At 40.3% G+C, this 24,357-nt stretch overlaps 1 protein-coding gene across 1 annotated transcript in view; it reads right to left on the bottom strand.

Moving 5' to 3' along the window:
- The window catches only part of LOC128573054 (zinc finger protein 431-like), a 44,305-nt gene that overhangs the window by 8,020 nt on the left and 11,928 nt on the right, over window positions 1-24,357 (bottom strand). Inside the window, exon 2 of the mRNA XM_053573278.1 lies at window positions 10,556-10,682. The gene's annotated coding sequence lies outside the window, so the exon portion shown is untranslated. The remainder of the gene's footprint in view (window positions 1-10,555; window positions 10,683-24,357) is intronic.

Genomic DNA, 24,357 nt, shown 5'->3' with positions numbered 1-24,357 from the left:
GAATAATTGGAATTCCTGAAACTTATGAAGTGACCTTGATGGGCACAGAGGCCCTTCTGCATGAAATTATGAAAGAATTTTCCAGACATGCATAGAGATTCTTAAATTCAGATAGCAGACAGCTTCTGAACCCCAGCACAACTCAACCCCAAAAAGACATCCCCCAGGCATATCATAATTAACTTCACTAAAGTTAATATGAAGGAGAAAATTCTCAAAGCTGCCAGGTGAAAGAAAGCCATTACGTACAAAGGGAAGAATGTTAGAATGACTGCAGATCTCTCTGTTTTTCAAGCTAGAAGAGGGTGGTCATCGACTTTTAATCTCCTAAAGCAAAATAACTTTCAACCCAGGATCTTGTATCTAGCTAAACTGAGTGTCATTTATAATGGAGAAATTAAATACTTTAATGACATTCATATGTTGAAGAAATTTGCCATAACCAAACCAGCTCTTGATATTCTCAGACCTATCCTCCATAAAGACCAACCAAATCTTATACCACAAAAGTAAACTCACTCAGAAACTTCGGATCAAACTCCAATTTCCACACTGGCAAAAGGATTAAAAATGTCCACTGGACCTTTGAAAAACTTGATACCCAAAATTCCACCAGACTTATCAATATTCTCCATCAATGTGAACGGCTTAAACTGCCCTCTAAAGAGGCATAGGTTGGCTGACTGGATACAAAAACTCAGGCCAGATTTTGTTGCATACAAGAGTCACATCTTAACTTAAAAGACAAATACAGACTCAGGGTGGAAGGATGGTCATCCATATTTCAGGCAAATGATAATCAGAAAAAAGCAGGTGTTGCAATTTTATTTGCAGATACAATAGGCTTTAAACCAACAAAAGTAAGGAAGGACAAGAATGGTCACTTCATATGTGTTAAGGGTAATACTCAATATGATGAGATTTCAATTATTAATATCTATACACCCAACCAGAATGAACCTCAATTTATAAGAGAAACTCTAACTGACATGAGCAACTTGATTTCCTCCAGCTCCATAATAGTGGGAGATTTCAACACTCCTTTGGCAGTGTTGGATCAATCCTCCAATAAGAAGCTGAGGAAAGAAATTTTACATTTAAATCTAACCATCCAATATCTGGATTTAGCAGACATCTACAGAACATTTCATCCCAACAAAACTGAATACACATACTTCTCATCAGCCCATGGAACTTACTCCAAAATCGATCACATCTTAGGTCACAAGTCTAACCTCAGTAAATTTAAAGGAATAGAAATTATTCCTTGCATCTTCTTTGGATCACCATGGAATAAAACTTGAGTGAGTAACAACAGGAATCTGCATACTCATACAAAAATATGGAAGTTAAATAACCTTATGCTGAATGATAGCTGGGTCAGAGATGAGATTAAGAAAGAAATTGCCAATTTTTTGGAACAAAATGACAATGAAGACATGAACTATCAGAACATCTGGGATACTGCAAAGGCAGTCCTAAGAGGGAAATTTATAGCTCTGCAAGGCTTCCTCAAGAGAACGGAAAGAGAGGAAGTTAACAACTTAATGGGACATCTCAAGCAACTGGAAAAGGAAGAACATTCCAACCCCAAACCCAGTAGAAGAAAAGAAATAACCAAAATTAGAGCAGAACTAAATGAAATTGAAAACAAAAGAATAATACAACAGATCAATAAATCAAAAAGCTGGTTTTTTGAAAAGGTCAATAAAATAGATAAACCTTTGGCCAATCTAATCAGAAAAAAAGAGTAAAATCTCTAATCTCATCAATCAGAAACAACAAAGACGAAATAACAACAGACTCCTCAGAAATTCAAAAAATCATTAATGAATATTACAAGAAACTTTATTCTCAGAAATATGAAAATCTGAAGGAAACTGACCGATACTTGGAAGCACGTCACCTTCCAAGACTTAGCCAGAATCAAGTGGAAATGCTGAACAGGCCCATATCAAGTTTGGAAATAGCATCAACCATACAAAACCTCCCTAAAAAGAAAAGCCCAGGACTAGATGGTTTCACGTCAGAATTCTACCAAACCTTTAAAGAGGAATTAGTACCTATATTACTCAACCTGTTCCAAAAGGTAGAAAAAGAAGGAAGACTACCCAACACGTTCTATGAAGCAAACATCACCCTGATCCCCAAACCAGGAAAAGACCCAACAAGAAAAGAAAATTATAGACCAATATCACTAATGAATATAGATGCATAAACATTCAACAAGATCCTAACAAACAGAATCCAGCAACACATCAAACAAATTATACATCATGACCAAGTCGGTTTTATCCCAGGGTCTCAAGGCTGGTTCAATATACGTAAATCTATAAATGTAATTCAGCACATAAACAAATTAAAAAACAAAGACCATATGATTCTCTCAATCGATGCAGAAAAAGCTTTTGATAATATCCAGCATCACTTCATGATCACAACACTTAAGAAAACTGGTATAGAAGGGACAGTTCTTAAACTGTTAGAGACCATCTACAGCAAACCCACAGCCAATATCATATTGAATGGAGTTAAATTGGAATCATTTCCACTCAGATCAGGAACTAGACAGCTGCCCATTGTCTCCATTGCTTTATAACATTGTAATGGAAGTATTAGCCACCGCAATTAGGGAAGAAAAGGTGATCAAGGGTATCCATATAGTGTCAGAAGAGATCAAACTTTCACTCTTCGCAGATGATATGACTGTGTATCTGGAAAACACTAGGGACTCTACTACAAAACTCTTAGAAGTGATCAAGGAATACAGCAGCGTCTCAGGTTACAAAATCAACATTCATAAATCGGTAGCCTTTATATATACCAACAATAGTAAAGTTGAAAAAACAGTTAAGGACTCTATCCCATTTACAGTAGTGCCCAAGAAGATGAAATATTTGGGAATTTATCGAACAAAGGACGTGAAAGATCTCTATAAAGAGAACTATGAAACTCTAAGAAAAGAAATAGCTGAAAATGTCAACAAATGGAAAACATACCATGCTCATGGCTGGGAAGAATCAACATCGTTAAAATGTCCATACTACCCAGAGCAATATATAATTTCAACGCAATCCCTATTAAAGCTCCACTGTCATACTTTAAAGATCTTGAAAAAACAATACTTCGTTTTATATGGAATCAGAAAAAACCTTGAATTGCCAAGACATTACTCAGAAATAAAAACAAAGCAGGAGGAATCACGCTTCCAGACCTCAGACTTTACTATAAATCGATAGTGATCAAAACAGCATGGTATTGGCACAAAGACAGAGAAGTAGATGTCTGGAACAGAATAGAGAACCAAGAGATGAATCCAGGTACTTACCGTTATTTAATCTTTGACAAGCCAATTAAAAACATTCAGTGGGGAAAAGATTCCCTATTTAACAAATGGTGCTGGGTGAACTGGCTGGCAACCTGCAGAAGACTGAAACTGGACCCACACCTTTCACCATTAACTAAGATATACTCTCACTGGTAAAGATTTTAAACTTAAAACATGAAACTATAAAAAATACTAGAGAGTCCAGGGAAAACCCCTGAAGAAATCGGTCTGGGCGAGTATTTTATGAGGAACTCTGGGCAATTGAAGCAGCTTCAAAAATACACTACTAGGACTTGATCAAAGTAAAAAGCTTCTGCACAGCCAAGAACACAGTAAGTAAAGCAAGCAAACAGCGCTCAGAATGGGAAAAGATATTTGCAGGTTATGTCTCCCACACAGGTTTAATAACCAGAATCCACAGAGAACTCAAACGTATTAGCAAGAAAAGAACAAAGAATCCCATTGCGGGCTGGGCAAGGGATTTGAAGAGAAACTTCTCTGAAGAAGACAGGCGTGCGGCCTTCAGACATATGAAAAAATGCTCATCATCTTTAATCATCAGAGAAATGCAAATCAAAACTACTTTGAGATACCATCTAGCTGATGAGACTAGCCTCTATCACAAAATCTCAAAACCAGAGATGTTGGCGTGGATGTGGAGAAAAGGGAACACTTCTGCACTGCTGGTGGGAATGCAAATTAATACATTCCTTTTGGAAAGATATATGGAGAACACTTAGAGATCTAAAAATAGAGCTGCCATTCAATCCTGCTATTCCTCTACTGGGCATATACCCAGAAGACCAAAAATCACATCATAACAAAGATATTTGTACCAGAATGTTCATTGCAGCCCTATTCATAATTGCTAAGTAATGGAAAAAGCACAAGTGCCCATCAATCCACGAATGGATTAATAAATTGTGGTATATATATACCATGGAATATTATGCAGCCTTAAAGAAAGATGGAGACCTTACCTCTTTCATGTTTACATGGATGGAGCTGGAACATATTCTTCTTAGTAAAGTATCTCAAGAATGGAAGAAAAAGTACCCAATGTACTCAGCCCTATTATGAAACTAATTTAGGGCTTTCACATGAAAGCTATAACCCAGTTACAACCTAAGAATAGGGGGAAGGGGAAAGGGAGGGGAAGGAGGGGAGCAGGGTAGAGGGAGGGGGATTGGTGGGATTACACCTGCGGTGCGTCTTACAAGGGTATATGTGAAACTTAGTAAATGTGGAATCTAAATGTCTTAGCACAATAACTAAGAAATTGCCAGTAAGGTTATGTTAACCATTGTGGTGAAAATATGTCAAACGGTCTATGAAGTTAGTGTATGATGCCCCATGATCATATCTATGTACACAGCTATGATTTATTAAAAAAAAAAAAGACATAAATGTGGCCAATAGGTTTATCAAAAGCTACTCAACATTCATTATTCATCAGGAAAATGCAAGTCAAACCAAAAGGAGCTATCATGTTACTGTTATAATGACTGGTATAAAAAGTCAAGAGCTAATATATGTTGGCAAAGAGGAGGAGAAAAGGAAACTCTCATACAAAGTGAGAACATAAATTGATGCAGCCATTTATACAGAATGGTGCCTGTCAGATATTAAAAAAAGAGGCACCAATATTGAACAACAACAAAACCCAGAAGTTCCATTCAACTCCTTCATCTAACTTCTGGGTATATATCCAAAGGAAATGAAATCAGTAACACAAAGAAGTATCAGCTCATATACTTATAGTACATTATTCACATTATGTAATATTGTCCAGCCATAAAAAAGGGCAATTCTGCTGTTTGTGACAACATGGATAGATGAATCAGGTGGAAATTAAGGTAAGTAATGTCCAAAGTAGACATACAACTACAGTATAACATGAGCTATTTGTGAAATGTAAAAAAATAGAGATTATAGAAGTACAGAATAGAATGGTGTTTGCCAACTGTGGGAGGTGATAAAAATGGGAAGATATTTTTCAAAGAGTATCAACTTTCATTAACATGATTGTAGTGAATGTAGTTAGTATTACCATAGGTAACACTTGAGATGAAGTCATATTCTCAACTAGATTAAGAGCATACACCTGGGCGGCACCTGTGGCTCAAAGGAGTGGGGCGCTGGCCCCATATACCAGAGGTGGTGGGTTCAAACCTAACTGCAGCCAAAAAATGCAAAAAATGGAAAAAAAAAAAAAAGGAAAGAGTATAGACCTTAAGTGTTCTCACCCTCTAAAATCTGGCAAATATGTGAGATGATGGATATGTTAAGTTCATTGTGTTAATTATTACACAATATATACATATATCAAATCGTAAAACTGTACACTTAAAACACATACAATTTATACTTGTAAATATTTCTCATGTCAGGAGAAGAGAACTAACAAACAGGTAAATATAGGACACATTTTCAAGTCATCTGCACACTCAACTAAACACAACCATAAACTGATAATGACTAAAACATAAGGTAACAGTCAAAATGTTACCATGTGCTGGACAATGTTCTAAGCTCCCCTTACACCATTTAATTTTATTTATTTATTTTTTTGAGACCGAGTCTCAATTTGTCACTGTGGGTAGAATACTATGTGGCATTATAGCTCACAGCAACCTCCAACTGGGGCTCAAGCGATCCTCTTGCCTCAGTTTTTTTTTTTTTGTCCAGCACATGGTAACATTTCGATTGTTATATTTTAGTAGAAACGGGGTCTCGCTTTTTGCTCAGGCTGGTCTCCAACTTGTGAGCTCAAGCAATCCACCCGCCTTGGCCTCCCAGAGTGCTAGGACTACCACTGGCCACTGTGCCCAGCTGCCTTACGCAAGTTAAGAACTCTATATGGAAAGCAGTGCAGCATTCAACTATTGTACATATGTGGAAATTGTGCATATAAGGTTCAAACATCTAATCTTACCTCAGACTAGGAAAAGGACAGTTAATGTAAAAGTATATGGTCAGAGTTTTTAAAATAAATATTAAAAAATTAAATAGCTAATCAAATATGTAAAATGTCTTTATATATATATTGAGGGGGGACAGAGTCTCACTTTGTTATTCTCTGTAGTGTGCCATGGCAATATAGATCACAGCGACCTCAAAGTCTTGGGCTGAAGCAATTTTCTTGCCTCAGCCTCCTGAATAGCTGGGAACTATAGGTGCCTACCACAATATCTGGTGATTTTTAGAGATGGGAGTTTGCTCTTGCTGAGGCTGGTCTCAAAGTTCTAAATTCAGCAATCCACCTGCCTTAGCCATCCTATGTGGTCATTTTATATTTAATTTAAGAGAGAACCTTTGTACTTTGATGAATTACGGAGTCTCAATTTCTGTAGTATGACCTCTGAAACCTCCTTCAATAAGATTGAAAATTAATGACACAGAAAATATCTTACACATGGCTACAGTATTCCTGGGACTACGGAATCAATATCAGAATGAGATCCCATGTTTACATACTTTTGACATGGGGCAAAAACAGAACTTCAAAATAGCTTAGCATAGAAGTAGTCAGAAATATGCAACGTTTTCCCCAAGACCCACAGAGGAGGAGTAGACCACAACCCTCACAGGCCGAGTGGAGAACTTTGGCGCCCACTGTGAATTTGATGGAAGATCACTGAAAGGGAATCATCAGATAATATTTTTCGCAATCTTAATGAGAATCAATTCTTAGGTACTTAAGAGCATAAGAAAGATGTTCTTCTGAGATAACAAGAAAAAGAAACCTAGGCTTCTCAACAATGACTTTGATCGTGCCAGACTTTTCTAATCCCCAGTTTAACGTCTGGCTTCCTTCTTGAACTTTGGACCTATCACCTGTGTCATCTGCTTCATTCACTTCCTCCTACTGGGATTCCTCTCTCTTTACATTTGTTTCAAAATGGAAAACCAGGTCTGGCTTACAGACAGCAGGTTCTATTATATTAGAAAAAGTCATATGAATTTTTCTTGGGGTTCTTCAATGTTCAGTTTTGTATTGTACTCAGTAGAGGAAAAATTACAGAAGGTTCTAAAAATTTATTTTCAACAGACAGACCTGGTAGAATATTTAGAATGTATTCTTAAGTATTTAAGTACTTAGTATGGTATTTAGCAAGGAAGAGAGAATAATATATCACATACTAGGACATTATTCTCCAATTACTATTTTTTTTTTCCAATTACTATTTTTGAACAGCCTTTAAAAAATGGTTAATAAGAAGGATTTTAAATTTGTGGATCCTGTGCTTCATATTCAAATATGACTGTATTAAAAATAAACAGGAAGGGTTTGCTGCCTGTAGCACAGTGGTTACGGTGACAGCCACATACTCTGAGGCTGGCAGGTTCAAACCTGGCACAGGCCAACCAAACAACAATAATGGCAAGTGCAACAAAAAATAGCCAGGTGTTGTGGCGGGCATCTGTAGTCCCAGCTAGTTGGGAGGCTGAGGCAAGAGAATCACTTAAGCTCAAGAGTTGGAGGTTGCTGTGAGCTGTGATGCCACAGTATTCTACTAAGGGTGACATAGTGATACTCTGTCTCAAAATAAATAAATAAACAGGAGGGGAAGACACAAAACAATAGTTCATCCTTTCATATGGAACCAGAAAAACAAAAACCTGCACAGTCAATACAATTCCTTTTTTTTTTTTTTTTGCAGTTTTTTGCTAGGGTTGGGTTTGAACCCGCCACCTCTGGCACCTGGGGCTGGTGCCCTACTCCTTTAAGCCACAGGCGCCGCTCTGCCAACACAATTCTTAGCAATACAAAGAACTGAAGGCATCACCCTACTAGACTTCAGGTTATATTACAAATTCAGTGATCAAAACAAATGGTCTTGGCACAAAATTGGAGACATAGATCTATGGAACAGAATAGAACACCTAGAGAGGAAACAAGTCTCTAATCATTATCTGACCATCAATAATCCAAACAAAAGCATATAAGGGGGGAAAGGATTACCATTCAAAAAATGGTGCTGGAAGAACTGGATAACCACAGGTTATCACATCACAGAAACTGGAGTCACATCTCTCACCTCTTACACAAACTGACCCACAATGAATAAAAAGATTGAAATATGAGACACAAATTGATAAAAATCCTAGAATAAAGTATAGGAAAAACTCTTGATGATATCAACCTGTGGAAAAGACTCAACTGGCAATCACAACAATAGAACCAAATAAATGAAATTTAAATGAGCTAAAAAGTTTCTACACAGCTAAGGATACAACAATTAAAGCAAACAGACAACCTTCACAATGGGAAAAGATATTTGCATGTCTGACATGCAAATATGACAAAGTGTTGATAACTAAAATCTACAATGAACTTAAATTAATCAACAAAATAAGAACAAACAATCTCATCAATCACTGGGCAAGAGTTAAGAACAAAACTTCTGAAGACAGGTGAATGGCTAACAAACACATGGAAAAGTGCTCATCATCCCTAATCATCAGGGAAAGGCAAATCAAAATCACATTGAGATATCACCTAACCCCGGGGAGAACAGCCCACATCACAAAGTCCCAGAGCTCCAGATGCTCCTGCAGTTGCGAAAAGAAGGAAACACATTTATATTGTTGGTGAGACTTCAAACTAATACAGCCTCTTTGGAAAGAAGTATGGAGAATCCTCAAAGAACTCAAAGGGAAGCTGCCATTTGATCCCCCAATCTCATTACTAGGTATCTACCAAGAAGAAAAAAAAATCATTTTATCATAAGGGCATCTGCACTAGAATATTTATCACAGCTCAATTTACAAATGCCAAGATGTGGAATCAACCCAAGTGTCCATCAACCCATGAATGGATAAATTAACTGTGGTAAATGTATACCATGGAATACTATTCAGGCACAAAAATGAAGGAGATTTCCCATCTTTTATGTTCGCCTGGATGGAACTGGACAACATTCTTTATAATGAGGTATCAAAAGAATGGAAACCAGCTTGGCTCCCACAGCCAGCCTGGTAAACAACAACGACAACTCCAACAAAAAAATAGCCGGGCATTGTGGTGGGCACCTGTAGTCCCAGCTACTCGAGAGGCTGAGGCAAGAGTATTACTTAAGCCCAAGAGTTTGAGGTTGCTGTGAGCTGTGACATCACGGCACTCTACCAAGGGTGACATAATGAGACTCTGTACCCCCCATGTGACTGGTATGGGCAAGAACAGGTTTATCAAAGAAGAAAAGTATATCCCAAAACAAGGAAGATACCAAATAAAACAAAAAGATGCCCGTTATATCAGGGAAGACAAGATAGCCACTTGAACTGAGATGGTGGCAGCAGACATGGCAAAAGCAGGCAGCTTCAAAATACACTTTGGAGATTCAGTGAGAGGTTGGCTCAGTGGTCATAAGGGAAAAAATAATGGAAAACCAAGTATGTAATATATAATATTAATATGAGGCCTGTAAATAAGCAAATGCAGGCCTTAACGAGAATAACTCAAATGAATTCAAGTGCAGGGCAAGGTGGAGGGGGGAGAGGGGATTGGTAAGTTCTCACCTAATGGGCACTAATTATGTGAATATCCACAAATCCCAGGTGAGGACACAACTATTATAGGGACATCACCTAACAAAACAAAACATGTAACCTTAGCATGTTGATCCTCATACTAATATGAGACAAAAAGAATTAAAAATAGGAGAAATTGAATTTTAAGGTGTAGAAATGAATATGTCGTTATCATTGAATTTTTAGAATCACTACTAAACTAGAGTGAAACTCAAAGTCACCTGAAGAAAGAAGGTAGGTGGTACCCGTGGCTCAGTGGGTAGGGTGGTGGCCACATACACTGAGGCTGGCAGGTTTGAGCTCAGCCTGGGCCTGCTAAACAACAATGACAACTGCAACCAAAAAACAACTGGGTATTGTTGCAGGCGACTGTGGTCCCAGCTACTTGGGAGGCTGAGGCAAGAGAATCGCTTAAGCCCAAGAGTTGGAGGTTGCTGTGAGCTGTGACACTACAGCACTCTACCAAGGATGACATAGTAAGACACTGTCTCAAAGAAAAAAAAAGGACAGAAGGTAAATAATAAAGTCAAACATAAGGAATTTTTTTGTATGTTAATGAACCTCAATCTTTTATCCAATGCTAGAAATCTGAAACTTGTTCATGCAAAGCACAAGCTTCAAAGATACATTCAGCAAAGGAAAGAAGTAACACCCTTGAGGTAAGTTAAAGATGCTGGAGGTAAAGGTTCTCACCCACAGAGACGAGGGTCCTGAGGTTCTCTAACATCACATCTCTATACAAATTCTGCTGAGCAGGGTCCAGGTATTCCCACTCCTCTGCAGTAAATTCTATTGTGATATCTCTGAATGTCAACAGTTCCTGAAATAAAAAATAAATGACACATTCAGTATGTAATCATGGGCAGATTTTTTTTAGTGTTCAGGTATTCCAACTCATTCAGAGAGAAGTCTCTGCCCACACAACCAAATGTTAGCCATACCTAAAAAATGAAAAAAAATAGCCAGGCGTTGTGGCGAGCACCTGTAGTCCCAGCTACTTGGGAGGCTGAAGCAAGAGAATTGCTTAAGCCCAAGAGTTTGAGGTTGCTGTGACCTGTGACACCACAGAACTCTACCCAGGGTGACATAGTGAGACTCCGTCTTTAAAAAAAAAAAAAAAAAGTAGATAAGCCATGCGCAGTGTCTCCTGCCTGGAATCCCAGTGCTTGGGAGTCTGAGGTGGGTGGATTGCCTGAGCTTACAAGCTCCAGCTGAGCTTCTGCATTGCTAACAAACTCACCAGTGATGCTCATGCCTCAGATCTAAAAGCCACACTTGGGAGCAGCACAGAGGGTTGAGTTCATGGGTAACATGGAATTGGGAGTTTTATAAAATACAGAGTATAACAAGAATAGACCAATCCTTTTTGGACATTTCCTGTATACTAGATGACATTTTAGCAGTTTTTATATATGAATGCTTAAAACCACAAAAATAATCTATATAAAAAGCACTGATTTTTTTTTTTCTTTAGAGACAGAGTCTTACTTTATCACCTTCGGTAAAGGTGCCAGTGGCATCACAGCTCATAGCAACCTCCAACTCCTGGGGTAGGCAATTCTCTTGCCTCAGCCTTCCGAATAGCTGGGACTACAGGTGCCCGCCACAATGCTCGGCTGTTTTTTTTGTTGCAGTTTGGCAGAGGCGGATTCACATCCACCACCCTCAGTATATGGGGTCAGCGTCCTATTCACTGAGATATAGGCGCTGCCCAAAGCACTGTTCTTTTATAAGAATGTTTTGCCAATTATCCTGTAAAAAATAGAGCCTGAGTTTTACTACATTAGAATAATGTTGAAGTAGAATTGGTCTCAAGGGTCATACAGGTCAAGATACAGAGCCAACCCCAACCAAATATTCAGAGAGGATTTTGTAAGAGAAGAGTAATGAAAACAAACTAAGAAGGCAGCAACTCAAAACTGATCAAATAAAGCTAATATTTTACGCACACAAATGCATAGAAATCGTAGCCATAGGCACATTAAACGTGACAGAGTAGAACATTTTTCTTAATAAATATATATAATTGTAAAGAAACTATAAATCTCTGTTGGTTTTAAATATACTATGGAGATCACCACAAAGATATTAACTAATATCTAAGCTATTTTTTTTTGCGACAGTCTCACTTTGTTGCCCTCTGTAGAGTGCTGTGACGTCATAGCTCACAGCAAACTCAAACTCTTGAGCTCAAGTGATTCTCTTGAATCAAGTGGTTCTCAGTTTAGTTGGTGTCACATGATTAGATTCAGTTTATATGATTTAATTTCCCCACTCACATCACAGTGGTGATTATGTTCCATCTGTGGTCATTGACACCTCATAACAATCTGTCCCATCAGGCCTGATGGGAACTTCACTCACCTGGTTAAGGGGCTCTCCTAGATTCCTTCACTATCAACTTTAGTATTTTTCTCTTGCTTATTAACGCAATTAATATTTGAGAAGAATTATCTAAGTGCTGTGTATAAGCCATCACATTTAATGCAAAAACTTCCCTTTCTTTTCAATTTCCATTGTGTCATAGGTTGCTTTGGAATATAAAGGAACTCGTATTTTTTGATGGGAGACAGTACTTTTGAAATTGGTAAAACTAAAAATACTCTGTCTTAGGTTTTCATTTAATTCTCTCCTCATGTCTCAGAAATATGTTTCATTATTACTTTTCTGCATATTCAAGAATAGAAGTAAGTACTAACATGTAAGTAATATATTTAAGAATTTGAAATTTTTAAAATATAACTGGGCACATAGAATAAATGCAACAAAAAATAAAATGCTCATAAAAAATACCTTAGATTCCAGCACTTGGGAGGCCAAGGCAGGTGGATTGCATGAGCTCACAGGTTTGGGACCAGCCTGAGCCACAGTGAGACCTCGTCTCTAAAATTTAGCCGAGTGCCTGTAGTCCCAGCTACTGGGGAGGCTGAGGCAAGAGAACTATTTGGGCCCAAGAATTTGAGGTTGCTGTGAGCTATGACGCCCGGGCACTCTATGGAGGGCAACAAAGTGAGACTCGGTCTCAAAATAAATAAATAAATAAATAAATAAATAAATAAATAACTACCCACTGCTCTGTGAAAAATGATAAAGTACAGTAAATGACATATTTTACAGTAAAGATCATCTCCTTGTAAAATATAACAAACGACAAATAGTGGATAGTGTGAACTGCGGAGTGGAAATTGACATTTGGGAATGTGGGGGATAAAGCAGAAATTGAAGATTTTCCTACAAGCCCTAGGGGAGTTATGTTGGGAAATGTGGTGGTTGATTTGGGATTTTGCTTGCCATACCTTGGGAAAATGCTGGGAGAAACAAGCCCTTCTGTTTTTTTTTTTTTTTTTGAGACAGTATCACTGTGTCACCCTCAGTAGAATACCATGACATCACAACTCATAGCAACCTCCAACTCTTGGGCTTAAGGCTATGGTTCTCAACCTTCCTAATGCCTTGACCCTTCATCACGCTGGCTACTTGTTTGTGGGCGTACCTGCATGTGGGCAGACTCGCTTGGAGATGGATAGAGGAGCGGTGTCTCAGTTCCTAAGACCATTGGAAATATGTGTTTTCCGATACTGTGGTTTCATAGTAGGACTGAATACATTGGATACTTTTTCTCTATTCTTGAGATACTTTGCTAAGAAGAATATGTTCCAGCTCCATCCATCTAAACATGAAAGAGGTAAAATCTCCATCTTTTTTAAGACTGCATAATATTACATGGTGTACATATACCACAATTTATTAATCCATTTGTGGGTTAATGGGCACTTGGGCTTCTTCCATGACTTAGTAATTACGAATTGGGCTGCAATAAACATTCTTGTACAAATAATCTTTGTTATAATGTGATTTTTGGTCTTCTGGATATGTACCTAGTAGAAGAATTGTAGGGTCAAATGGCAGGTCTATTTTTAGATTCCTAAGTGTTCTCCAAACATCTTTCCAAAAGGAACATATTAGTTTGCATTCCCACCAGAAGTATAGAAGTGTTCCCTTTTCTCCACATCCACGCCAATGTCTCTGGTTTTTGGATTTTGTGATGTGGGCTAATCTTACTGGAGTTAGATGATATCTCAGAGTAGTTTTGATTTGCATTTCTCTGATGACTAAGGATGATGACCATTTTTTGATAGGTCTGTAGGCCATATGCCTGTCTTCTTCAGAGAAGTTTCTCTTCAAGTCCCTTGCCCACCCTGAGATGGGATCACTTGTTCTTTTCTTGCGAATACGTTTGAGTTCTCTGTGGATTCTGGTTATTAAACCTTTGTTGGAGACATAACCTGCAAATATCTTCTCCCATTCTGAGGGCTGTCTGCTTGCTTTACTTACGGTGTTCTTGGCTGTGCAGAATCTTTTTAGTTTGATCAGGTCCCAGTAATGTATTTTTGGTGTTGCCTCAATTGCCTGACTGGGGGGGGGGGGTCCTCCTCATAAAATTTTGCCTAGGCCGATTTCTTCAAGAGTTTTCCCTGCACTTTCTTCTAGTATTTTTAGTTTCATGTCTTAAGTTTAAAATCTTTAATCCAGTGAGAGTCTATCTTAGTTAATGGTAAAAGGTGTGGGTCCAGTTTCAGTCTTCTACAGGTCACCAGTCAGTTCACCCAGCACCATTTATTAAATAGGGAATATTTTCCCCTCTGAACGTTTTTAATTGGCTTGTCAAAGATCAAATAACGGTAAGTAGGTGGATTCATCTCTTGGTTCTCTATTCTGTTCCATACATCTACCTCTCTGTTTTTGTGCCAGTACCATGCTATTTTGATCACTATTGATTTATAGTATAGTCTGAGGTCTGGTAGTGTGATTCCTCCTGCTTTGTTTTTATTTCTGAATAATGTCTTGGCTATTCCAGGTTTTTTCTGATTCCATATAAAACAAAGTACTATTTTTTCGAGATCTGACAGCGGAGCTTTAATAGGGATTGCATTAAAACACCTATTTTTTTGTTGCAGTCATGATTGTTGTTTAGAAGGCCAGGGCCAGGCTCGAATCCACCACCCTTGGTGTATGTGGCCGGTGCCCTACCCATTGAGCAACGCGCATGGAGAAAACAAGCCCTTCAGAAACAAGCCCTTTTGTAGAGTGTTGAAATAACTAGTAGTTGACTGATCTAATTCTTCTTTGCTACGTTCTTATGTAGGGATACTGAAATTTAACTCAAATCCCTTTTTTGTAAATTACTAACTTAAAGAGAAACAAAAATTTAGGATTAACCAAATACAAATGGCCAATTAACTCGTGAAAACATAACCTGAAGATAAACCACCTGGACAATCCAAATGAGGTGACTGCATTACTGTAAACAAGCAATTATTTGATTTAGTTTACTACCTCCTTACCCTTCTAAAAGCCTGCAGCCCTGCTTGTGGAAACCCATGTGGACATCATGGCTGGGAGCTGAGGGCTGAGCTCCCGTTGCTCAGTGGTTAGGCTTCCAGTTACATGCACTGGGCCTGATGGGTTTGAACCTGGCCCAGGCCTGCTGAAGAAAGACAATAATAGGCTTGGTGCCTGTAGCTCAGTGGCTAGGGCACCAGCCACATACACGAGAGCGGGAGGGTTCGACAAAGCCTGGGCCTGCCAAACAACAATGACAACTACAACCAAAAACTGGCCGGGTGTTGTGGCAGGTGCCTGTAGTCCCAGCTACTTGGGAGGCTGAGGCAGAGAACTGCTTAAGCCCAAGAGTTGGGAGGTTGCTGTGAGCTGTGATGCCACAGCACTCTAGCGAGGGCCACACAGTGAGACTCTGTCACCAAAAAAAAAGAAAAAGAAAAAGAAAAAGAAACTCTTTATAAAGTTTTAACAGTGTCTTAGTTCAAATTATTTTTTTTTAAGACAGGGTCTCATGCTGTCCCTTTGGATAGCGTCCATGACGTCACAGCTCACAGCAACCTCAAACACTTCGCCTCAAGTGATCCTCTAACCTCGGCCTTCCAAGTAGCTGGGACTATAAGTGTCTGCCACAACGCCTAGCTAGTTTTTCTATTTGTTGGTAGAGATGGGGTCTCGCTTTTCCTCAGGCTGGTGTTGAACTCCTGAGCTCAGGCGGGGCCACCCACCTCGCCCTCCCAGAGTGGTAAAATTACAGGCAGGAGCCACTACAGCCAGCTTAGTTTAATATTTAATGGGAAAAAAGACAGACTAGGGACTGAATTTATCATGCCACTGAGTGGGATCCACCCCGATGACGACTCCTTACTGCCCAGACTGGGGAGACGAGGGGCTGAAGGTACAGAGCTACTTACAAAATGGCTTTCTTCTCTGTCAAGTCACACCCCACCCTGTACTCAGAAGGGTCCAAGGCCTGAACCACACCTACCTGCAGGGATTTGGGCCTGCAGACTCTGCAGATGACCCGGCAGGTCTCAAACCACAGCTAATTCCGGCGGATTCCTATCCCCTAGGACACCCAGCCCCACACACTCACCATTTCCCGGCTTCCGTGTTGTCCCAGCATCCTCCTTACAGATTTTTCAGTGTTTGCAGGTCACAGCGCTATGAGCACGTGGCACACAGACTCAAACTTTCCACAGTGAAGACAAAGGAGCAATGAACTTGGTTTGACCTTGGCGGGCTGATGCACCAAACGCCAAGCTAGATTGTAGAAACTGCCTCTTCCTGTCCCTCTGAGCACCTGATTGGACAGCTCCCACCCAAGTGCTCCTGATTGGATAAAGCCCCAAGCCCTGCCCTTAATGCCCTGAGTGATAGGTTCTCACTTGAAGTGGCAATCAGGGTCTCCTCGTCTTACAGGGACCTGGCACTTCCTGGAGAACATTTGCGTTTTACCTTGTAAATAATGTGATATCCATTAACATGATATCTATAATATTAAAAATTGGACTTGGTGCCTGTTGCTCAATGGTTAGGGTGCTGGCCACATACACCAGAGCTGGCAGGTTCGAACCTGGCCTCGGACAGCTAAACGACAATGATAACTCCAACAAAAAAATGGCCAGGCGTTGTGGCGGGCGCCTGTAACCCCAGCTACTTGATAGGCTGAGGCAAGAGAATCGCCTAAGCCCTGGAATTTGAGTTTGCTGTAAGCTGTGATGTCACAACACTCTACTGAGGGCGACATAGTTGAGACTCTGTCTCCAAAAAAAAAAAAAATTCAAAATTGAGAACTACAATGACAAATATTTTAAAATTTTAGATTTGGGGCTAGGTAAATTGTGGCTCCTCCATGAATTCCACCATTTTTCAAGGCCTAAGAAAGATCAGGTGAAGGCTTGGTGCCTGTAGCTCAGCAGGTAGGGCACCAGCCACATTCACTGGAGCTGGCGGGTTTGAATTTTGCCCGGGCCAAATACAACCAAAAAATAGCTGGGTGTTGTGGTGGGCGCCTGTAGTCCCAGCAACTTGGGAGGCTGAGACAAGAGAAACGCTTAAGCCCAAGAGCTTGAGGTTGCTCACTCTACCCAGGGCGACATAGTGAGACAGAAAAAAAAAAAAAAAAAAGAAAGAAAGAAAGAAAGAAAGAGAAAGATGGATTGATCAGGTGAGGCCAGGAGACCTGCCTGAGCAACATAGAGAAGAGCCACCTCTACAAAAGTGGCTCAAGCGGCTAAGGTGCCAGCCATATACACGGGAGCTGGCGGGTTCCAACCCAGCCCAGGCTTGCCTAAGAATTTGAGGTTGCTGTGAGCTATGACACTACAGCACTCTACCCAGGGTGTCAGCTTGAGACTCTGTCTCAAAAAAAAAGTTAAAACAAATGATCCAGGCTTGGTGCTGCATGCCTGTACTCTCCAAGCTACACAGGAGGCTGGGGTAGCAGGAGCCTAGGGCTGGAGGCTGCATTGAGCTAGAATCATGACATGTATCACAGTCTATACAACAGAAGAAATCCCAGTTTCTAAAATAAGCACTTATTTTTATTTTATTTCACATTTTATTTATTTATTTTTATTAAATCATATAGAGGTAGATCATGTATACGTTAATGCATTTGTGGGGTATGATGTACTGTTTTCATATACAATTTGGAATGCTCACATCATACTGGTTAATATATCCCTCACCTCATTTAATTAACTTTTGTGGTAAAACATTTGTACTCTATACTGCATAGATCCGACATGTACCCTTGCAATACGAACCATAGGTGGGTTCCCATATTTAATTGGGAAATCTGTCTCTCTCAGTCTCTTTCTTTCTCCCTGTATATAAAATATATGTATATTACGTATATATAGATATTATTCTTATTTTAATTTTTCTGTCTATTATTATCAACCAATGTTCAGATTCACTGATTCTTTCCTTGGCCTTACGGAAGCTATAGATAAGCCCACTGAAGATACATTGCTTCATTTACTATATTTGGTAATTTTTTATTATTTTTTATTTATTTATTTGATTTATTCTTTGGAGGCAGAGTCTCAAGCTGTTGCCCTGGGTAGAGTGTCTTGGCATATTGCTCATAACAGTCTCCAACTCTTGGGCTCCAGAGAGCCTCTTCTCTCACTTCTTCTATTTTTGGTAGAGACCAGGTTTCACTTTTGCTCAGGCTGGTCTGGAACTTGTGAGCTCAAGCAGTCCATTTGCCTTGACCTCCCAGAGTGCCAGGATTACAGGCATGAGTCACTATGCCCAACCTACTGTATTTTTTATTAATATAATTGTTTCTTTCTTATATTTAGTTACTATTGGTAATTTTTTTTTTTTTGAGACAGAGTCTCACTTTCTCACCCTTTGTAGAGTGCTGTGGTGTCATAGCTCACAGCAACCTCAAATTCATGGGATCAAGGGATTCTCTTGCCTCAGCCTCCCAAGTAACTGGGACTATAGGTGCCCATGACAATGTCTGGCAATTTTTAGAAACGGGGTCTCACTCTTGCTCAGGCTGGTCTCCAACTGAAAATGAAGGGGCAATTAGACCAAAATATTGATTATTTTTCCCCAAATCTTGAAATATGTTTTCAAATTCTTGTATCATATTGTAAAGCAAGACTGCATAATTTTCAGTGTTACTAGAACTCTGTTTAGCCAACCTATCAAAATGCATAAAATGATTTGCCTTAAATTGAGCTTGTCATAATTTTAGTTTCATTTGGAATGTTATTATGGTTTGAAACATTGTATTGGTAAGTTGGTTTTCACCTTGAAGACACATGTTTAACTCATTGTCATGAGTAGTTAAATGCACTAAAAATGCTAAATATGTAAGCCAGGTTTTATCATGAAGTTCTGGCACAAATTTGGTTTTGGATACCATAAATGACTTGAAAACATGTCAGAAATCATAAAATCTTTTCAACATTTGGCCTTGAATTAGCTATCAGACTCCTGAAAAAGAAATGATGTCTCCATAATTAGCATCTGTACTTTTCAGGAATTCCTGCACTTGGTGATGATTCACTTTCTTTGACTTTATGAAATTCACAGTCTTGATAATGATTTACACGACATTATACTTTTTTTTTTTTTTTTTTGAGACAGAGGCTCACTGTGTCACCCTTTGTAGAGTGCCCTGGTGTCAGCAACCTCAAACTCCTGGGCTTAGGTGATTCTCTTGCTTCAGCCTCCCAAGCAGCTGGGATAACAGGCGTCCACTACAACGCCCGTCTAATTTTAGACTCAACGTCTCACTTTGGCTCAGGATGGTCTTGAAACTGTGAGCTAAGGTGATCCACTGGCCTTGGCCTCCCAGAGTGCTAGGATTTCAGGTATAAGCCATCATGCCTGGCAAGTAGTTTCCTCTTATAACACGATTCTTCATATGAATCAAAGTTGGCAGCATGTCTTTGCATATAATCCCTTTCCTACTTATACTCTTTGAAAACTTGCACAAATTCTCTACAAATTAAGTAGAAGGCCTTACTATTTATGTCAACACAAACGTTGCTATGTGTCCACTTTTCATACAACAATTGTCCTTCATCTGCACGTTTCTTTTTAAGTTCTGTTTTCTGCTGAGACGTTGCTGAGGCCATATTGGGATTAAGAAAATGATACTAGATAAATACTCTATTTACTTGGAGTCTGAAAATTAATAATCTGAAAAATAGAAAGCAATACTTGGGCCCGTCAACTTCTCAGCTGCTGATGCAGGGTGAGATCCCATCTCTAAAAACAGAAAAAAGTGAGAAGGAGGGGCTAAACACACGCAGGCACCACATTCAGACCACCCTGTCCACAGACAGTGGTGTGAGAACATGGAGTGACTGATCAGTGGCGCAGGAGCAGAGAGGAGAAACAAGAAGGTCAGTCAACAAGGGGATCAGGGAAGGGGAGGTGAGAGGCATGGAAGCAGAGACTGCACGTGGGAATCACACTGCATTCTGGGCTACAGGGAGCCCAACACCACCCCCTGAGGCCCCGTGATAAAACCTGATTCCTGATACAGTAGGTAGGGACTTCAACACCCCACTGACAGAACTGGACAGATCCTCCAAGCAGAAACTAAACCAAGAAATGATGGACTTTACCATGACTCCAGAACAAATGGGCCTACAGACACGTACAGAACATTCCATTCCAACAACACTGAGTGTATGTCCTTCAGTCTGTGGATCACCCTCCAAAATTGAAGATATCCTAGGACATAAATCAAAGTTCAACAAATTTAAAGAAGTTATACCTTGTATTTTTTTGGACCATAATGGAATAAAAGTAGAATTCAACTCCAACAGAAACCTTCACCCCACACAAAGTCATTGAAACTAAGCAATCTTTTGCTGAATTACACCTGTATCCAGGAGGAGATAAAGAAGGAAATCATTGCATTCTGTAAACAAAATGACGGAGAAGCCACAACCTATAAAAACCCATGGGAGACAGCAAAGCAAGTCTTAAGAGGGAAATTTATCCTATTAAATGCCACATCTAAAACAACAACAACAAAACCCAGAAAGTAAAGAACAGCAAACTAATGAATCATCTCAAGTAAGTGGAAATAGAAGAGCCATCTAGGCTTGGTGCCTGTAGTTCAGTGGCTAGGGCACATACACCAAAGTTGGCAGGTTCGAATCCAGCCCAGGCCTGCCAAACAACAATGAGAACTACAACCAAAAAATAGAGCTGTGAGACCACGGCACTCTACCGAGGGTGACATAATGAGACTCTGTCTCAAAAAAAAAAAAAAAAAAAAAAAATAGATTAGATTAGAATTAAATGAAATCAAGAACAAAAGAACATTTGGAAGATTAATGGAATCAATAAACCTTTGGCCAGATTAGCTAGACACAGAAAAGTAAGATTGCTAATAACCACTATTAAAAAATTAAAATGGGGAATTCCTGTAGTCCCAGCTGCTCGGGAGGCTGAGGCAAGAGAATCGCTTAAGCCCAGGAGTTGGAGGTTGCTGTGAGCTGTGTGAGGCCATGGCACTCTACCGAGGGCCATAAAGTGAGACCCTGTCTCTACACACACAAAAATAAAATAAAATAAAATAAAATGGGGAATTAACAACAGATAAGATAGAGATACAAAAGATCATTACTGAATACTACAAAATACTTTATGCCCAGAAAATTGAAAATATGGCAGAAATAGACTAATACCTGGCATCACACTACCTTTCTAGACTTAACCAGGAAGAAACAGAACTCTCAAACAGAGCAATATTAAAGCATTAAATTGCAACAACAATAAAAAGCTTCTGGCTTGATGCCTATAGTTCAGCAGCTAGGGAACTGGCCACATACACTGGGGCTGGTGGGTTCAAATCCAACCTGGGCCTGACAAACAATAATGACAACTACAACAAAAACAACAACAAAGAAAATAGCCAGATATTGTGGTGGGTACCTATAGCCCCAGCTACTTGGGAGGCTGAAGCAAGAGAGAATAGCTTAAACCCAAGAGTTGGAGGTTGCTGTGAGCTGTGACACAATGGCACTCTACCCAAGGTGACATAGTGAGACTCTGTCTCAAAAGAAAAAAAAAAGCTTCTAACAAGGAAATGTACTAAACCAGTTTCACACCAGAATTCTACAAAACCTTCAAAGATGATCTTCTACTTACGTTACAGAACCTATTCCAATTTCTGCATATAATATCATGTCATTTGCAAATAAAAATAAGTTTCCTTCAGAAAAGAGAAAATAGTAGCACCTGTTGGGTGCAGTGGTCCACTGAGTTCCATTCTCTGAGGTATTTTCATGGTCTGTCCACTTGAAGTTTGGCCAAGGGGATTCCTGCTCTGCTCTGACAGTCAAGGCTCTGGGGCAGGCCTGTGGTCCAGGGACAGCACTTAAGGTCTGGGCGGTGGTGCTGCAGGCCTGAGGGGGGATGCCAGATGCACTGGGATAGCCCACCAAACTCTGGTCATGGACAGGGCACCCCACAGATGTCACTGAAGTGAGAAGCAATGCTCAGCGATCTAAATGAACCTTCAGTCTGGAAGGAGGAGTTTGGGGTTTGGGGGACCTTCTAAATTGCTCTACAAAGCTGCAGGACCAGTCTGGCAGTGGCCACACAAACCAGGAGGGCAGAGGCTGTGCCGGCAGCACAGCAGACCACATCAGAGGGCTGGACAGCCAGGGGCTTTAGGGCCTCTGGGAAGCTGCACCCTGTGCAACTGACCTATATGTTAAGCACAGTGGAATTGTGATTCTCACACCTCTCCTGTGCTCCACTGAGGTGGGCGAGTGGGCCACTGTCCTCACAGTGGAAGGTCACCAGCAGAGTCCTCTTCACACAGAGAAGATGGCAGGGTCAAGACCAGCAAAGTGGGCCCGGTGCCGTGGCTCTTGCCTCTAATCCAAGCACTCTGGGAGGCCAAGGTAGGTGACTCGCTTGAACCTGACCAGGAATTCAAGGCCACCCTGAGCAAGACTGAGACCCCATCTCTCCTAAAAATGAAAAACTAAGGCAAGAGGATCACATGAGCCCAAGAGTTTGAGGTTGTTGTGAGCTATGATGCCACGGCACTCTGCCAAGGGAGACAAAGTGAGACTCTATCAGACCAGCAGGGTGTATCCCATAGCTGGGGTATGGAAGGTCACCACTGCTTATGCCCCTCTGCCATCCAGTCCACCCTCTTCTGTTCTCCACCCACAGAGGCTGATATGAACAGGATTCAGGCCCATCTTCAGATCGTACTGTGATCCCCATGGGAGTCTCTGCTTCTGTGGCTCTGACTGCCCTTTCACCTCTTTTCCCTGTTGCCTTCCCTTTCTACTTCTCCTCCCTGCTCCTCGTGTTCCATGCAGTGCACCCTGGCCTCACAGTGCTGGCTCTGATCTGGGCAGTCTGAATGGAGGTGTGCCAAGCCTTTTTCCCAACTTTTGTCAGGACAGGCTGCAAAAGTGACACTAGACCACACTGTCTTGGCTCCTTTGACCTCCACTGATCTTATTTTATTGTACAACATCAAGTCTAATATAGGTATTATCATTTGTGTTACATATTGTTTTATATATTTATTTTTGAGACAGAGTCTCACTATGTCACCCTGGGTGTAGTGCCCTGGTGTCCCAGCTCACAGCAACCTCAAACTCTTAGACTTAAGTGATTCTCTTGCCTCAGGCTCCCAAGTAGCTGGCACTATAGGTGCCTGCCACAATGCCCGGCTATTTTTTGGTTGGAGTTGTCATCATTGTTTGGCAGGTTCGGGCTGGATTGGAACTTTCCAGCTCTGGTGTATGTGACTGGTGCTCTAGCCGCTGAGCTACAGGAGCTAAGCCCATATTGTTATATTTTGTTCATATATATATATATTTTTTTTTAAGACAGAACCTCAAGCTGTTGCCCTGGGTAGAGTGCTGTGGCAACACAGCTCACAGCAACCTCCAACTCCTAGGCTCAAGCAATTCTCCTGTCTCCACCCCCCAAGTAGCTTGGACTACAGGCGCCCACCACACCTGGCTATTTTTTGGTTGCAGCTGTCATTGTTGTTTGGTGGGCCCGGGCTGGATTCAAACCCGTCAGCTCAGGTGTATGTGGCTGGAGCCTGTTCATATATTTTTACTGACATTTTTACACTGGGATTATGCAATATTTTATCATATAAATATACTTAATTTTTATGTCACAAAATTAAAGAATTTTAAGTTGTTTTTGTTCTTTGCCTCATAATTTTCATATTACACAGGATGAAATAAACATTAATTTTTTTAAAGTCTTTAAAATTTTTTTTTTTCTTTTTTGAGCCCTCCGTAGAGTGCTATGGCATCACAGCTCACAGCAACCTCAAACTTTTGGGCTTAAGCAATTCTCTTGCCTCAGGCTCCAAAGTAGCTGGGACTACAGGCACCCCCCACAACACTTGGTTATTCTTTGTTGTAGTTGTCATTGTTGCTTAGCTGGCCCGGGCCAAGTTCAAACCCACCAGCCTCAGTGTATGTAGCAGGTGCCTTAACCACTGTGCTATAGGTGCCACACCAGTATATTAAATTTTAAAGAATTATGCATTCTATTTATATAAAATTAGCATTAACTCCAAGTGGGGAATACAGTCTGTGTCTTCTTCACTTCTGCTTCATCCCTGCTGTTACCCTCCTGAACCCACAGCTCTCTTTGGAGTTGTGGGATAACAG

The sequence above is a fragment of the Nycticebus coucang genome, chromosome 20 (genome assembly GCF_027406575.1).
Source record: "Nycticebus coucang isolate mNycCou1 chromosome 20, mNycCou1.pri, whole genome shotgun sequence".
Classification (NCBI taxonomy): Eukaryota; Metazoa; Chordata; class Mammalia; order Primates; family Lorisidae; genus Nycticebus; species Nycticebus coucang.
Note: the sequence above shows the minus strand (reverse complement) of the source record. Positions and strands in the feature narration are given on the sequence as shown.